The sequence below is a fragment of the Centropristis striata genome, chromosome 13 (genome assembly GCF_030273125.1).
Source record: "Centropristis striata isolate RG_2023a ecotype Rhode Island chromosome 13, C.striata_1.0, whole genome shotgun sequence".
Classification (NCBI taxonomy): Eukaryota; Metazoa; Chordata; class Actinopteri; order Perciformes; family Serranidae; genus Centropristis; species Centropristis striata.
This window is the reverse complement of record NC_081529.1, coordinates 35,629,638-35,647,763: the sequence shown is the minus strand read 5'-3', so window position 1 is coordinate 35,647,763 and position 18,126 is coordinate 35,629,638. Positions and strand designations below refer to the sequence as shown.

General features: G+C 34.4%; 1 protein-coding gene across 8 annotated transcripts in view; it reads left to right on the top strand.

Moving 5' to 3' along the window:
* Nucleotides 1–8,969: 8,969 nt before the first annotated feature.
* Nucleotides 8,970–18,126, top strand: part of sun1b (Sad1 and UNC84 domain containing 1b) — a 54,574-nt gene continuing 45,417 nt past the window's right edge. For 2 of the 8 annotated variants that reach the window (XM_059347123.1, XM_059347120.1), the window contains exon 1: nt 13,336–13,685. The gene's annotated coding sequence lies outside the window, so the exon portion shown is untranslated. Of the gene's footprint in view, nt 9,080–13,335; nt 13,686–18,126 lie in introns of those variants that run through there. The other 6 variants (XM_059347122.1, XM_059347118.1, XM_059347119.1 and 3 more) reach the window with 5 other exon arrangements.

Genomic DNA, 18,126 nt, shown 5'->3' with positions numbered 1-18,126 from the left:
ACGACCCCAGAATCAACATAATCTGGCAAAAATACAGAATAAATTACAGTAATATACAGTTAATATACTCAATATTATAATAATATTAAAATTATTAAATTTTAATAATTATTAAAATAATGCACTTTATGCACTAGATGCACTTTATGTGTTTTTTATGCATACTGTTCATTGCACCTTATTTGTTTCATAGCACCAACATTTTTATACTGTATATTCATATTTATTCTGCACTGGAATTCTATTCTACTCCTTCTTTAGACACTTTATATTTTATTGTATTTTTATATTTTATTGCTTGAAGTATGCCTAGGTTGTTGTTTTTATTTAATTGTGTTGTTATTGTCTCTGTGTGTAATGCTGCTGCTACACTGTAATTTCCCAGCTTGGGATAAATAAAGTATATCTATCTATCTATCTATCTATCTATCTATCTATCTATCTATCTATCTATCTATCTATCTATCTATCTATCTATCTATATACTTTTATGTACAGATGTGCAAATGCTCTTAGAACTACAAATGCTCCACTATGTCCTCTTGTCAAGCCACTCACTCATATATGATGTTATGAAAACAAAACACATCAGCATCAGTATAATCTGGTGAAATTTATCCCACTACATAGATCAGGGGTCTCACACTCAAATTACCTGAGGGCCGCTGGAGGCAGTGTGAAAATGACCAAAAAAAGACACAAAATTACTAAAAAAAAAAAGGCACAAAATGACAGACAAAAACTAAATTACTTAAAAAAGACACAAAATGACCAAAAAAAGACACAAAATGACCCAAAAATACATAAAATTACTAAAAATAAATAAATAAAAAAGCCACAAAATTATTAGAAATAGACACAAAATTACAAAAAAAAAGACACAAAGTTATTTAAAAAAGCCACAAAATGACCCAAAAATACATAAAATTACTAAAAAAAAGAAATACAAAAAGCCACAAAATTATTAGAAATAGACACAAAATTACAAAAATAAAGACACAAAGTTATTTAAAAATGACACAAAATGACCCAAAAATACATAAAATTACAAAAAAAAGACAAAATTATTAGAAATAGACACAAAATTACAAAAAAAAGGACACAAAGTTATTTAAAAAAGACACAAAATTACCAAAAAATTACATTACATAACATTTCCACTTCTTCTGGTAACAACAACACGGCAATTGCCCAGTTGCCCACATGGTTGATCCGGCCTGGCTCCTAGCAACAGCGCCTCCTAGCAACATCGGCCACGTTCCAACACGGTCCTGTTCGACCTGTTCACGTCACTATTAATAACCATTCCATTACAATGCAGAGGTGTCAAAGTATTCTCATTCATTATTCCAGTAGAAGTAGAGATACTGGGGTTTAAAAACACTTTTGTATAAGTTGAAGTATCAACTCAAGCTTTTTACTTCTTTATATAGTTTTGTGATTAATTTCTTTCCCTGGTCTGAATCATATGCTGAGATGAATAATTTAATGATTCCTGACTCTAGCTCATCTCAATTAAACTTTTTTTTAAAAATATAGTTTGCTCCATATAATGCCGCATCTGTAAATATCTGAATAAATCTTTATTGTTTAATCCATATTGACTTTTCAGATCCTGAAAACTTTTGATGGCCTTCTTTTTAAAAAGTTCCCAAAATATTTTTGGTCCCGCTTCCCTTCTACTGAATCTTTGTGACAGATTTAATCACACATCACACATCACACTGTTCTCTCCACTCTGTGCATTATGTAGTAGTTGTTACAATGTTATAAGCCTACACACAAGTCAGTGTTTGAGATTTGTCTCATGGTAACTGCATAAAATGAAATAATGAATTATTCCAGTTACAATTACCACAGTAATTGCCACACAAAGGTAACAATATCAGATTTATTTATCTTTTTTCTAAAAACAAACACATCACTTTCATCTTTGATACAGAAGGTCCATATTTTTATTTTGCAGCTCCAGTAATGTGAATACATTATGTGATCATGTACACAGTGTTGTGATTCACCAAACAAATATTATGTCTGTATTTAATTTGAAACATTTGGATCACAATGAGAAACTGTTTTATCTTATTGTTTTAATTACCCAATGCCATCAAATTAAACGTATTACTAAATTAAGCTGTGTTTATTCAAATTATTACAAACTCACATATACAGAAAACTGACGTGGAACTGGACGTATGTTGCCAGGTTGGGCTGATTTCAGTGTAATTGGATCTTTTAAATGTTGGTACACCATTCCCCTGACACATTATGTATTCAGTAAAGGAAAACATGTTAAAAATATCAAAATTATTTTAATAACTTTTTGTTTGGAGGGTCCATAGATGCTGTGTGCAAAGTTTGGTCCAAAACGATGAAATTGCCAAGGAGGTGTTAGAAAAAGTAGGTTTGCAACATTTCGTGAATTTGCGAAAATGGGCGTGGCCTATATCAGGAGATTCAGCACAACTCAGGAAACGCCACCTAGTGGTGGAAATTCAGGATGACAATAGATTATAAAATGTTTCGCCATGTGTGACTTATATAGCTTGGTGAGTTTTGGGGTATGTTCAGGCAGTGAAAAATGCGATCATTTGGGACTAAGAATTTTTTTTTTAAAAAGAAAAAAAGAATAATCATTAGAAAAACAATAGGGACCTCGCAGGTCGTTCCTGCTCGGGCCCTAAAATTACAAGAATACAGTATAAAGAGTTTAACATAATTGTAGATTTTTAATATACACTCTGTATATGTAATGTATTGTGGGTCTCATGCCATTATATTACGTTGCTAAAAGGAAAGGGCACACCAGCTCAAATGCAAAGCCCAGGACAATATGTTTCAATAGCGTCTTTATTATAGTGACACTCAAAAACTCTAAATTTTCATGACAACAAACCATCCTACATTCAGAAGGAAGCAACATGACACAGCTGTTTTCACAGCTCATCTCTGGAGTGTACAGGCTGAGCAACACGCACATGTTCCTTGTTCTCTCGAAGAAGAGCTTCAATGTCACTTTCTGCAAAGGTGCTTCTGGAACTCTGTTAAAAAAGTTCAACAGGGTTAGATCTCATAGGAGCAACGTAGACTAATTACATAGACGTTAATGTTCATATATAATTGTGTATATTTCACAGTTAGCCTACCTGAAAAGAGTGCCGTTTGACCCCGACACATGCTGTGGACTGCTCATAACACAGGACGATGTCCAGATTCTTTGGTTCTTTACTCAGCAGAGTCACATGGAACTGCTCATGATGAGATTCTGGGATCAAAAAACAATAATTAGTGTAAAAAATGTCAGGCCGGCTCAAGTCAGGACTCAGATGCAGAGCAGGAGAACTTAAGAGTTTCTTTATTCAAAGAATGCAGCAGGGTATGTCCTCACAGAGTGAAAGAAAAGGGCTATGAAACACCTGACTCTGAGTAGAAACTAAACAAAGAAAAGTCGCTCAAAAGGAGGAAAAACACTGAATCTATCTACACTAGGGGTCTCAAACACAAATTATCTGGGGGCCACTGGAGGCAGTGTCAAAATGACCATAAAAAGACACAAAATGACAAAGAATAGACACAAAATGACCAAAAAAAGACACAAAATGACAAAAAATAGACACAAAATGACCAAAAATAGACACAAAATGACACAAAAAAGACACAAAATGACAAAAAATAGACACAAAATGACCAAAAAAAGACACAAAATGACAAAAAATAGACAAAAAATGACCAAAAAAAGACACAAAATTACAAAAAATAGACACAAAATGACCAAAAAAAGACACAAAATTACAAAAAATAGACACAAAATCACCACAAAAAATAGACACAAAACGACCAAAAAAAGACACAAAATGACAAAAAATAGACAAAAAATGACCAAAAAAAGACACAAAATTACAAAAAATAGACACAAAATGACCAAAAAAAGACACAAAATTACAAAAAATAGACACAAAATGACCACAAAAAATAGACACAAAACGACCAAAAAAAGACACAAAATGACAAAAAATAGACACAAAATGACCAAAAAAAATAGACACAAAATGACCAAAAAAAGACACAAAATGACAAAAAATAGACACAAAATGACCAAAAAAAGACACAAAATGACAAAAAAAAGACACAAAATGACAAAAAATAGACACAAAATGACCAAAAAAAGACACAAAATGACAAAAAAATAGACACAAAATGACTATAAAAAAGACACAAAAAATAGACACAAAATTACCAAAAAAAGACACAAAATGACCAAAAAAAGACACAAAATGACAAAAAATAGACACAAAATGACCAAAAAAAGACACAAAATGACAAAAAAATAGACACAAAATTACCAAAAAATAGACACAAAATGACAAAAAATAGACACAAAATTACCAAAAAAAGACACAAAATGACAAAAAATAGACACAAAATTACCAAAAAAGACACAAAATGACTGAAAAATACTGAATATTGGAACACATGGAGGGAAGGGAGCACCAGGTGAACACAATCGGTAATTAGGGGAAACAATCAGACAGACGACACACGGGGAAGGGCAAGTGACCTGAAACGAGAGGAGATTTCAAACTAAAAACTAGGACTGCGCGCAGTACTGAACGGGCCCTCGCAGAGTGGAGCCGTCGGGGGAGGGCACGTCGGACGCGGCGCTGTTGGCTCAGTCCCTATGCGTAACAAATTGCATGTCTCCTACCACTGTGCTCGGGGTTGGTGCATAACATGTGACTTCCTGTAGCCAGCAGGGGGCGCTATGACTGTGTGTCAGTATTGACACGTGGGTGTGTTCCGGGCTAGACCCTAATCACGTGTGTGAAATTTGGGACAGATTGGACAATGTATGGTGAAGTTATACAGTCTCGTGTGTTATGGCGAGACGCCATATTTTGCTGCCATGCCACGCCCACATAGTGTGACCGTCGGTAAAAATTTATACAACTTTTGATCCCAATGGCCTTGTGATGCTACTGACCAAGTTTGAAGTCAATGGGATGAAATCTGTTGGAGGAGTTATGTAAAGTATGCAAGGTGGTCATGTGATGAAAGGGGGCGTGGATATAGCATAAGGGGCGGGGCTTTATGAAATTTTGTCATTTAGAAGTGTTAAGGGCTGGACTCTGATGAAGCATTAGAAGTTTGGAGCAGATTGGACAAAGAAAGGCAAAGTTATGATGATCTCGTGTTTTATGGCGAGACGCCATATTTTGCCGCCATGCCACGCCCACATAGTGTGACCGTCGGTAAAGCTTTATACAACTTTTGATCCCAAAGGCCTTGTGATGGTACTGACCAAGTGTGAAGTCGATCGGGTGAAATCTGTAGTACGAGTTCGTTAAAGTATGCATGGTGGAAATGGGCCAAAACAGCAGGAAACGCCATTTTCGATCCAAGATGGCTGACTTCCTGTACGTTTTAGGGTATGAGTTCTTGAGACTTTTTGGTGCGTCTTGCCATGATACATGTATGTACTAAATTTCATGCTGATACGACATTCCTGTGCGAGGGGCTGAATTTTCTTGACTTTCAAGGGGGCGCTGTTGAGTCATTTTGCCACGCCCATTCCCGCGAATACCAGAATACGAAAATTTCACGGGAGATTGACATATATTCCAAAAATTAGGAGTTTTTGAATATGATAAAGCCCCCAAAAAGGCGATTGATTACCCGGAAAAATAATAATAAGAATAGACGGACCAATTTCAATAGGGTCCTCGCACCGTTAGTGCTCGGTCCCTAAATATGCAAATCAGTAGTTATTTCCTCTTGATCGTACCCAATAAGTGCCTGCAGGAGGTTCTCATCTTGTCCTGGTCGTGTTTGGAGGACAGAAGTTTCTTGCAGACGTTTCCACTGATCAGCTTCTCTACGACCGTCTGTCTGCTCTCAGCTGAGGCTTCCTTCAGGACTTTCTCTATCTCTGGAGGAGAAGACACACGAATCTGTTTCATTTCTCTGTCTTGAAGAAAACTGTTGACACAAGTGGGTGATAATTAATAGGGATGCACGATATTATCTGCACGATATTGGTTTAAAAATTGGACATCGGCCAACGATATAATAAACCGATTAACCCTTTGGAGACTCCTTTTCATTCTGTCTGTATAAACCACTTATTAAGTGTTCATCATGCCATGTTGCTATCATTGTTTTCAGCACAACCTCACCTATGTGACCTGATTTTTTTTTTTTTTTCATTTTGATTTACTGGATCAACATTTTCAACACAAATTAACACAAAAAACACACACAAAATTACAAAAACACACATAAAACACTCACAAAAACACACACAAAAAAAACCACCCTGAAAAACACACATAAAACACACAAAATTACAAAAAAACACATAAAAATTACAAAAAACACGCTGAAAAACAGACATAAAACACATAAACACACAAAATTACAAAAACACAGATAAAAAACACATTTTTAACTAAAAACCCGCACAAAACACTGCGAAAACACATCTTTTTTTTTTTTTTTTAATACAAAAACCACCCATAAAATGACAAAAAACACACTTAAAACACACACACAAACACACACACAAAATGACAAAAACATACAAAAAAAACATTAAAGACAAAATATTGCATTAAAAATGCTGAACCCAAAATGCAAAATTTTAAAAACCTGCAAAAACGTACACTTGGTCGAGGTGTTTTTTTTTTAACCTTTGCTGTAAAAGGGTTGATGCACTAAATTGGACATGGAACTTCTAAAAAAGAAAAAAATTTGACAGCAGGGCTCCATGCTGAGTTGTAAAAAAATCAGCATATCGGATATCGGCAAAAAAAACAATATCGTGCATCACTAATAATTAATTCAATGCAAATACTTTTCAGTGTTTCTTGCTGTAAGGCGATCTGTTACCTTGTGCTGCTGTTAGACAACTCTCACAATAGACGTCTGTGGAGAAGAAAACAGTCAACAGAAACCACGACTACTTCCAACAATATCACGACTCAGGAAACAAGCAGAATTATATTATTACATTATAAAGTTTCATCTACTTACAGCGGTCCACGTCTTCAGCCTGCACAGGAAACAGAAACAGGAGAAAAATGAAGATCTTCATTCTCAGTGACAAACAAACAAACAGCTCTCAACACACACAGACACTAGACATAAAGTCAGAGGAGACACCTGCACTCAGGTAATAATCTTTCCTTTCACATCATGAGGTCACGTGATCTCAGGACAATAGATGACATCATTCCACAGATTACAGGAGTCCAGTTTTTCAGGTTTCCTCTGACTGCTGCTCACAGACTTTGGTCTTTAATGGTCTCAACGCCCTGGGAACTAAAAATACACATTATTCCACTGGTTTTTTAACAACAGGAGGGGAAAAATTATAAGCATAACACTGGAAAAATGGGTGGATGGATGGATGAAACACAGTGAATGTATATATCAGCCGAAACAGAACTTTTTACAGTTTTTTTTTGGAAAAATACATTTCTCCACTGTAAAATACACTGTAATATGTATTTCATGTAATATATATACAAGCCACCACTGTAATTTTTGCATGATTTTTTTGTTAAAAAAAAACAAAACTTTATTTCTCACTGTTAAATGTACTAAACACCATATCTCTAACAAAAATATACTGTAATATTTAATGGTAAAATCTTTAATTTATGCAGCATTTATAAAGTATTTTCTTGTCAATTATATGGCAGAACAGCGCTTCTTTTGATGGAAACTTTTTTATTTATTTATACAGTAAAAAATGGAATAAAATGGCAATCTTAAACGGTAAATCAACAGTGATACCGTAATATTAAAAAAAGTTGCACCGTATTTACTACGGTAAAGTTCTGGCAAAGACAGCTGCTAGTTTTATATATATATATAATTTCTTCTTCATGGTTGGTTTCTTATTTTTGCAGGAGTTTTATCCATGCTTGTTCTGTCAAAGCACTTTGTGAACGCTGTTTTTAAAGGTGCTATATAAATAAAGGTATTATAGGTATTATATAGATCCATTACACACAGAATGACACATCTCATGTCTTAATTTACTTAACTTCTTCTCATTATAATGATTATGGCTCTGACATTTAATGAAGACCTAAAATCCAGTGTCTCAAAAAAATCTGAATATTACAAAAGACCAATTTTAAAAAGTGTTTAATATGTAAATGTTGGCCTCTGAAAAGTATGTCATCTATATGACTCAATACTTGGTTGGGGCTGTTTCACAAAATGACTAAAAAAGACACAAAATAACTAAAAAAGACACAAAATGACCAAAAAAGATACAAAGTAACTAAAAAAAGAGACAACAAAAGACACAAAATGACTGAAAAAAGACATGAAATGACAAAAAAGACACAAAATGAGCAAAAAAGACACAAAATAACTAAAAAAGACACAAAATAACTAAAAAAAAAAGACACAACAAAAGACACAAAATGACTAAAAAAGACACAAAATTACCAAAATTGTTCCGCTAAACACACAAGACACAAATAAAATAGAGTCCCACCAGAATAAAAACCAGAGTTGATGACAGGATCACACACAATCACAAGATCACATTTATGTTCTTTTTTTTTTTTGGGTTCTAAATGTTGATCCAGTAAGTCAGAATAATCAATTATTATCAGGTCATATAGGTGAAAAATATATACCAACATGGCATTTAAACATATTTTAAGTGGTGAATACAGGCAGGATGGAAAGGAGTCAGACATGGACTAAATAGCCCAAAACTCCATAGAGTTAACATAGAGATGCACTTGTATATATTTAAAATGAACTCCCTGTTGTTTGTCTGAGTGGCCACTGAGTGACGCTGTTTTCATATGGAATGTCAGTTTCCAGGCTTTTTTGAACAGATCCCATATTTGGTCATTTTTACCATATAAGGATCGACCCACGTGACGTTCGTGTTGCAACGGAAAGTATGAGTGTGCGGGAAAGGCGAACGTTAGGATCACAAGCTGCTCTTCTTCTCTTCTTCTCTTCTTCTCTTCACGGAGTTAATGAGCAACAACTGGAGACTCTGTTACAAACTGCAACACTAAAGACACATTCAGAGGAACCAACACAACATGTGAGTAGCAACTTCTGCTTTGATATGGAAATTAATTTCACGTGTGCTATGTGGAGCTGTCAGGAGAGGCTTCCCCATAGACCTCTATGGGCTGCACGGTAAGTTTGTTCATAGCACTGTGAGCTACATTTAGTCTCTGTGTTACAGTGTTTTGAATGAAAAACAGACATGAAGCATATAAAGCAACCAAGAGGAGAGTTTAGCTAGTTCTCCATGACTAGTGGGGTAGCAGGGGGCTAACTTCAGCTCATTTCTTGCATAGTCATTGGACTGTTTGTTTCATTAAACATTAGCATTTTTTCCCTCAATCTGCAATATGCAAATGGAAAGGCGTGTTGAAACCTCCACCTCCTGACTGACTGTTGTCTGTTTCCTTGAGCGTCACAGTGACTCTATGGACTCACTTCTGCACACTTCCGTCCTGTTGTTTTGCAGCAGAAAAGCTCAACAAAACGCTTTTTGTTGGTTGTTGTTGTTGTTGTTGTTGTTGTTTTACTGCTCCTTTAGTTTGTTCCAGACACATAAAGTTATGGAAGAGGTGGAGAATATGGGATGTTGTTATTGGTTGCTACATTTATTTCTACTCTATAAATATGTACTTTACATGATCATTTGCGTTTTTCTGCTACTCTGTATTATATTTTTTACTTCTTAGAGCTGTAGTTAATAATTGATTTTCAGATTAACCTGTTACAGGCTAAAAAACTCCACATGATAATATTTAACTTTTGGTTCTCAACCCTTTTTTTTAGCTGTCATGTAGCCTGAAGAACTGTTTGAGACCCCAGAGAGAGATATAATAGCTCCAGATTTATGTGGCAGAGATTTGTTTGTTTTTCTTCTTTCCTGTCTTCCACAGAAGACATTTTTAAAAGTTACAACGGGAAAATCTCTGGTGTATGTCAGAAAATGAATAATAAGCTAATTGTACATGCTGGACACTTGTATACAACAGAACCATTGTTAGTTTTAACAGCGTTGGACCCATTTCAGTAGTTCTATTATAAAAGTCTGGTCAGAACATGTGAACTATGAACTTTGTGTTTTTTATGCATACTGTTCACTGCACCTTATTTGTTTCACTGCACCTGTATTTTAGTACTCTTTATTCATATTTTATTCTGCACTAAAATCCACACTCCTCCTTTAGACATTTATATTTTTATTGTATTTTATTGCTTGAAGTATGCCGAGGTTGTTGTTTTGATTTAATTGTGTTATTGTCTCTGTGTGCAATGCTGCTGCTACATTATCTATCTATCTATCTATCTATCTATCTATCTATCTATCTATCTATCTATCTATCTATCTATCTATTGCTTGTTATAGGGTATATATTTTTTTACAATATTACTATTGGAACTGTTACTAAAGTAAAGTGTCTGAATATGTCCTCCATGGCGGTCTTATCTGAAGTACACTAGAATGAGAGATGCCAGATGAGAAGGTCTGGATAGAGATGTTCTTATCGAGGCTAGAACAGGGCGTCAACAACTCTGCGGTTTGGTTTTCTGCAAGCTCTGAGTCAGAGAATCCAAAGTCCATCTGAAGGAAATGTTGACTTCTGTCCAGCAGATGGTGCATTGCTCAAATCCTTATCAGCTCTAATCCAGGGGTCTCAAACTTTAATTACCTGGGGCCGCTGGAGGCAGTATCAAAATGAACAAAAAAAGACACAAAATTACAAAAAAAGACACAAATTGACAGAAAAAACGAAATTGCTTAAAATATAAACAAAATGACCAAAAAAATACACAAAATTACTAAAAAAAAGACACAATTATTTAAAAAAAGACACAAAATGACCCAAAAAAGACCCAAATTGACAGAAAAAACTAAATTACTTAAAAAAGAAACAAAATGACCAAAAAAAGACAGAATTACCAAAAAAGTCACAAAATTATTTAAAAAAGACACAATGACAGAAAAACCCCCACTAAATTACTTAAAAAAAAAAGACACAACATGACAAAAAAGACACAAAATGACCAAAAAATACACAGAATTACCAAAAAAAGACACAATTATTTTAAAAAGACACAAAATAACTAAAGAAGACACAAAATGACCAAAAAAGACACAAAATTATTTAAAAAAAGGCACAAAATTATTAAAAAAGACACAATTATTAAAAAAAGACACAAAATTACCAAAAAAAGTAATTAAAGGGACCTTCCACACACAACACAGTAAAGTGCCATTCATATAAAACTCACATTAAACTTTCATATCAAGGTGGGGGCCACAAAATATCACCACGAGGGCCGCAATTGGCCCGCGGGCCGTGAGTTTGAGACCCCTGATCTAATCAGTTCAAGCATTATTCACATTTAGATTTCAATAATATTTCTGTGAAAAATTTCCTACTGCAACTGAACTGCAGAGAGTTCACTAAAGGTCATGTTTTTGAAAATTATGCTTGAGTAAAAGTATATTTTTTAATGTTTTTGTTTGTTATTACACATAAATTATTGTTGTTTTCAGCCTGATAAATATATTTTGTAGGACTTCATAAGCTCTCCTGTTTGGTTCTTAGGACTATAGACACTTTTAAAAATGTTTTCCTCAGTAAGTCATCTTATCAGACACAAGTCAATAAAAACTCCTGTGTGTTGTAACTTTTCCTGAAGGATTTGTCTTCGATTCAAACATAAATATTTAGATGTAAAATCCATTCTTGGGTCGGGCGTTCTGCTTTATGTGAACATGCATCGGTCTTCTGTCTTTGTCTTCTTTTCTTCTGGCTATTTTTTCGTTTCTAGTGATGCTAATTCAGCTACTCACATAATAATAATGCAAAGATGCAGAGGAAAAGGGACTGATTTATGTCTCATAAGGTGAAAGAACTGGTTCTACATGCATACTTACACTAATATAAGCAGATTATTACTCACTATACTCCAAATATTAACATTTGTTCGAAAGAGAGAACATTTTTAATTTCCTTTTCTCTTTTAGTGAAATGATTCATTTGGCCAAATCCAGTTTTAAAATGTTTGTTGCAACAACGTTGCAGCAGGCTGCTGATGACAACTTTCCCTTTTATTGCACTCAGAAGATAATTTGTAGCAAGTTTGTTCAGTAAGTGACGGTATATCAATCTGGATCAGGGATGGGCAACTGGAGGCCCGGGGGCCACATACGGCCCTCACCCTCACTTGAAGTGGCCCTCAGTACAACTATATTCATTTGAGCATGAAATCTGAAAAGTGCAGTGAAAAAAATGCACAAAATGACTTCTTATAATTAATGTTGGTCTGCTGTTCTTGCACTGAAAAAAAAGAAATCACAGTAAGTTGTTATTGTTTATTTGCTTCAAACCTTTTGTATTCCTATTTACACTGTTATACACTGCAAAGTACTTGGTTCTTACCTAGATAAAAAAACAACAACTTTAGATTTAGAAGTGTTTTAAGTGGTTTTATTCTGGTTTTAAATGGTTTCATTGTGGTTTTATGTGGTTTTATTCTGGTTTTATGTAGTTTTATTCTGGTTTTATGTGGTTTTATTCTGGTTTTAAATGGTCTTATTCTGGTTTTATGTGGTTTTATTCTGTTTTTAAATGGTTTTATGTAGTTTTATTCTGGTTTTAAATGGTTTTATTCTGGTTTTATGTGGTTTTATTCTGGTTTTATGTGGTTTTATTCTGGTTTTAAATGGTTTTATTCTGGTTTTAAATGGTTTTATGTGGTTTTATTCTGGTTTTAAATGGTTTTATTCTGGTTTTATGTGGTTTTATTCTGGTTTTAAATAGTTTTATTCTGGTTTTAAATAGTTTTATTCTGGTTTTAAATAGTTTTATTCTGGTTTAATGTGGTTTTATTCTGGTATAAGTGGTTTTATTCTGGTTTTATGTGGTTTTATTATGGTTTTAAGTGGTTTTATTCTGATTTGAACTGGTTTTTTTCTGGTTTTATTCTTATTTTAAGACGTCACCATGCTTATTTCTAGATTGAACGATCTTAATTTAATAAATCTTGTCAAGGTACATTTTCTGTCCATGCAGCAAGATCATTTCCCTCAGATTTACTGTTTTTATCTTGTTTTTAGACACCTTTTTTTTTTGCAGTGTGCATGCATTTAAGCATGAAAAATGTCAAGTTACTGCACTGTAAACATATTTAAAACTGCAATCATCATATCTGGAGAAGTGATGCTCCTATATGTGGCCCTGTGGTAGTGACCATGAAACATTGTGGCCCCTGCAGCATTTAAGTTGCCCGGTGCATGCCGCTGCTGCAGGGCCGCTGTCTGTCCTCCAATAGATTTAAAGTGTGGCCCTGGCTACAATAGAGGAACCGGGAGTGGGAGGATCAGCTCAGCAGCGATCCTTCTGGCTTTGTTACGCCCGGGAAGCCATTTTGGAAATCTGCTTGTTGTGCACTAGCATAACACTCTCCAGCTACTTGCAAACTTTTGTATTTTTTACGAGAAAAACACCGATTGTGATCAGTGGCTCCGCGGTGATAAATGACCGTTTAGTGTCCGTGCGTCGGGATGCGGGAGGAAGTTTTTTGCGCATCTTCCTTGATAGTAATGTTTGGATCTGTTCCCTTTGGATTACTCTCCTAAAGAACCATAACATACATGGACTCTCACAGCACGGGCAAGTTGACATACACGTTAATAACACCCTAGTAATGTGTTCATGTAGGTGTAACTGTGTGTTGTGCATGCGTCATTTGGTTTTATCCAGATTTATTTTGTCCTTGCTGGGCTCCTTTACCACAACCAACGCAATCGGGCCTGATATTCCTGCTCATTCTAACACATCTGCGACATTAGCAGACATTAAATGTGTTATGTGTCATTAATAGTGTGCGTTTTGACTGGTAAATGTAGATTTGAACCGCTATGGTATGAAATGGGAACAGTGCGTCGCTGCTAAGTCAGTGACGGCGTTGTCTAAATACATGGCGTCTAAATTTAGCCCCGTGCAATGCGAGGTTGTAACGGAGCTTATAAGTCATCTGGCCGGACACTATGTCCAGTTATTATTACACTGATATGTCGTCTAAAGCGGCGCCGCGGTGGAGCAGTGTTGTGACTGTTGCTGGAGGTCGCAGGTGGTTTTTGCGTAAAGGAGTCAGCAAAACAAACAGCAGTCACTGCGTAGCATGGTTCTACTGGAGAGGGTGTGTGTGTGTGTGTGTGTGTGTGTGTGTGTGTGTGTGTGAAGGATGAAGCGTGCTCTGTTATTGTTGAACCTGTCTCTTGAATTATGAGCTCAAGGATGAAATGCGATAATATATCTGAAATAGGGCTGGGCGATATGGACCAAAAACTTGTATCTCAATATGTTTAGACTAGGGTTGTCACTAGGGCTGGGCGATACGGCCCTAAAAGAATTTTTCGATATTTCAGGCTATTTTTGCGATAACGATATTCTTGACGATATTACGAAATACTTAAGATATAAAAAACATAATTTTTTTTCCGTCTGTATAAATGATTAAAAATCTAAAATGTAGTTTGAAGTGCAAATCTCAACAGTTGCCAAATACAAAAACATTTACTCTTGACTCTTGAGTATCAGCAAATAATAAAATAAAAACATTTAGGGGTTCAGGGGTCATATTTTAATGACATTTTGTAAAGGAGAATAAAGGTTCTTCTATGTTTTATTTAAGGCATCTTATTTTGACAGTCTTCTTGTAAGTTCTGTGGTGGATTCTCTTAACACACTGTGCTCTTATTTTGAAAGCTGCATGTGTTTAGCTACAGGGAGTAAGTAGCTTTTTGTGATAAAAACAACTTTAACCACTACATCAAGAAGTAGGAACGTTGCCAATATCATGATATGCATTTTTTTAACCATAAAAAAAATATACCGATATTATCGTGAACGATACGATACGGCACACCCCTAATCTCAATATGTTTAGACTAGGGTTGTCACTAGGGCTGGGCGATATGGCCCTAAAAGAATATTTCGATATTTCAGGCTATTTTTGTGATAACGATATTCTTGACGATATTACGAAATACTTAAAAAGATATAGAAAACATGATTTTTATTTTAGTCTGTATAAAAGATTAAAAATCTAAAATGTAGTTTGAAGTGTAAATCTCAACAGTTGCCAAAAACAAAATTTTTTACTCTTGAGTATGAGCAAATAATAAAAATAACCATTTAGGGGTTCCGGGGGCATATTTTAATGACATTTTGTAAAGGAGAATAAAGGTTCTTGTATGTTTTATTTAAGGCATCTTATTTTGACAGTCTTCTTGTAAGTTCTGTGGTGGATTCTCTTGACACACTGTGCTCTTATTTTGAAAGCTGCATGTGTTTAGCGACAGAGAGTAAGCAGCTTTTTGTGATTAAAACAACTTTAACCACTACATCAAGAAGTAGGAACGTTGCCAATATCATGATATGCATTTTTTTTTAACCCTAAAAAAATATACCGATATTATCGTGAACGATACGATATGGCACACCCCTAGTTGTCACGATACTAAAATTTTCAACTCGATACCGATACTCAGGAAAATATTCGACACTCGATACCATTTTCGATACCACCAGGATAAAAACAAAGACCCCAAAATTTAACAGAAATATTTTATAACAAGCTTCAGGTCTGAGGTAGTGCAAAAAATAAATAAATACAATAAACAATAACAATGATAACAATATTTTGTATGCTGTGCACAATATTAGGCAAGCTTGATAAGTCGACTTTTCTCTGCTTCATTCTGGGACTTTTAACTAAAAAATAACTTTGCATCGATACTTTTGAAAATGAGTATCGTATCCGGATACAACGTTTTACGCTTTGACAACCCTAATTTAGACTGAATATCGATATGTATCCTGATATTTTAATCGCAAAGAGAGAGCAAATGTTCAGTCAGTCAGAGCCAAATATGACATGTCACAAGTAGTTTTATTGAAACCGTTTATTTAAGTCAACATAAATACTCAGGGTTTCCCCCAGAAAACTTGCTAAGCCTGGTGGTAGAGAAGCCCACCGGTATTATAAGGCATTTATTAAAAATACTTCAATGTAGAGTCTTACAAAAAGGCACAATCTTGACAAATCTTGAAATACGGTTTTAACAAACACTTACTGCTGGGTGATTTATTGTCTGTCAGGATTTTCTGAAATTATGATGGGTTTTTTTTTTTTTTTTTTTTGGGATGTACTTTTGCCTGTCAAATGAATAAAAACATTTATTAAAAAAAAGAAATATATTTATGGGTCAATGACGTGATCTAACCCAGTGTCAGCTGGTGTAACCAGTAATTTTTTCCCATAAAAATCTGATTATAAACAGGAAAATAAATGTGAAATAAAATGAGAAAAAAAATACAATCCACATATAACAAATTTTTACATAATTTGACAAAACTTTTGTATTCTGAATATGTTCTGCTCAATATTGACGAAATGTGTAATGTATAAATACTAAAAAAAAAAATAATTTGATGGTTTTTAAAAGTAAGTAATTATATGTATAAGTCCACTTAAATACAATGTAGGTGGATGAAGTATTTAATATTTATCATTTTTTGTGGTTACACCATTTGACATCTTGCAAACTCTTATTTGTCACTGACTCATATATGAATAATAACATAATATACAAACATTACAAAAGAACTAAATATGACAAACCCTAGTAAAGGCAGCATTTATATAGAAAGAAAGAAAAACAATTGAACTATATCGATATATGGTCTAATTCCATATCACATTTAAAAATACATCCATATATCTTTTATATCGATATATCGCCCAGCCCTACTATTATATAATATATCTGAAAAGATTCAGTCAAGCTAAAATAAAGCTTTAGAATGATAATTGCTCTTTATTAATTATTATGTTATTATTATGCTCTCCCAGTAGTTATTATAGCAGTGTTAATACTCTGTTTTATTCCAGTCTGTCTACATTCTGGCATCAGGATTCATTGCACCAGTCGACAAGTCGGACTAAAACTAATCTGGCTGAATTAAAGTCGTCCTCTTGGCTTTTAGATATTTGTTTCGGTTTATCCGTCTTTTCGGCTCTGAGACTTGGATGCGGATTTGAAACATGATTAAGATTAAGGGGGTTGAGATTTTGGTGGTGGATTTTGGGAAAAGCCATCTGGTTTTTTTTTGCCGTGCTATTTTTGCATCATCAGAACTTGGAGTGACATTTACTTAAAAAAAGCTCGGCAAGTTTTTCCACACAGAAAGTGTTAGACTGTTTCTAAATAATATTTATTTAATAGAACTTATTTTTTTAAAATGAAAATACACAAGTAAACTGCAGATTCACTGATGTCCCTCAATTACATTTTACTTGGAAATATCAACTAATGAAGCCAATGAACTGGTTTATTAATGAATATTACTTGGAATGAATGATTCAATTTACATTAAAACTGAGGACACATAATAACAAACAACCACTAAGTAATGCACCACATGAAAAACTGATATTTCAAAGTAAAAGCACTGAATTCGTATTTCGTTGTACAATTTATATAGATGATTGAAATAATAATTACAGGGCCAAAAACTCTCTTTTTTTCAGTCTAGGAGGAGCAAGAAGGAATTGTTGCTCAGGATATGTGAGGAAGTGTTGAATGAAACAGGCCTGCAATAAATCTACCCTCATGACAGCCAAAGTATTAACATCCCCTCCGGCTCTGCAGCTGGGAGAGACTGCTGCAGGAGGACTGTGCCGCTTGGACTCGTTCTTACTCTTAACGTTGTTTTAAGAGTTAATTTCTTATTTTTAAGTGTTCAACATGCTTATTTCTAGATTTAATAATCTTAATTTAAGAAATCTTGTCAAGGTAAATTATCTGTCCATGCAGCAAGATCATTTCCCTCAGATTTACTGTTTTACCTGGTTTTTAGACTAAACACCTTTTTTTTGCAGTGCATGTACACCTTTGAATAAAATGTGCTCTGCCTCTTTCAGTGACACACACTGCAAAAAAGGTGTTTAGTCTAAAAACCAGATCAAACAGTAAATCTGAGGGAAATGATCTTGCTGCATGGACAGATAATTTACCTTGACAAGATTTCTTAAATTAAGATTATT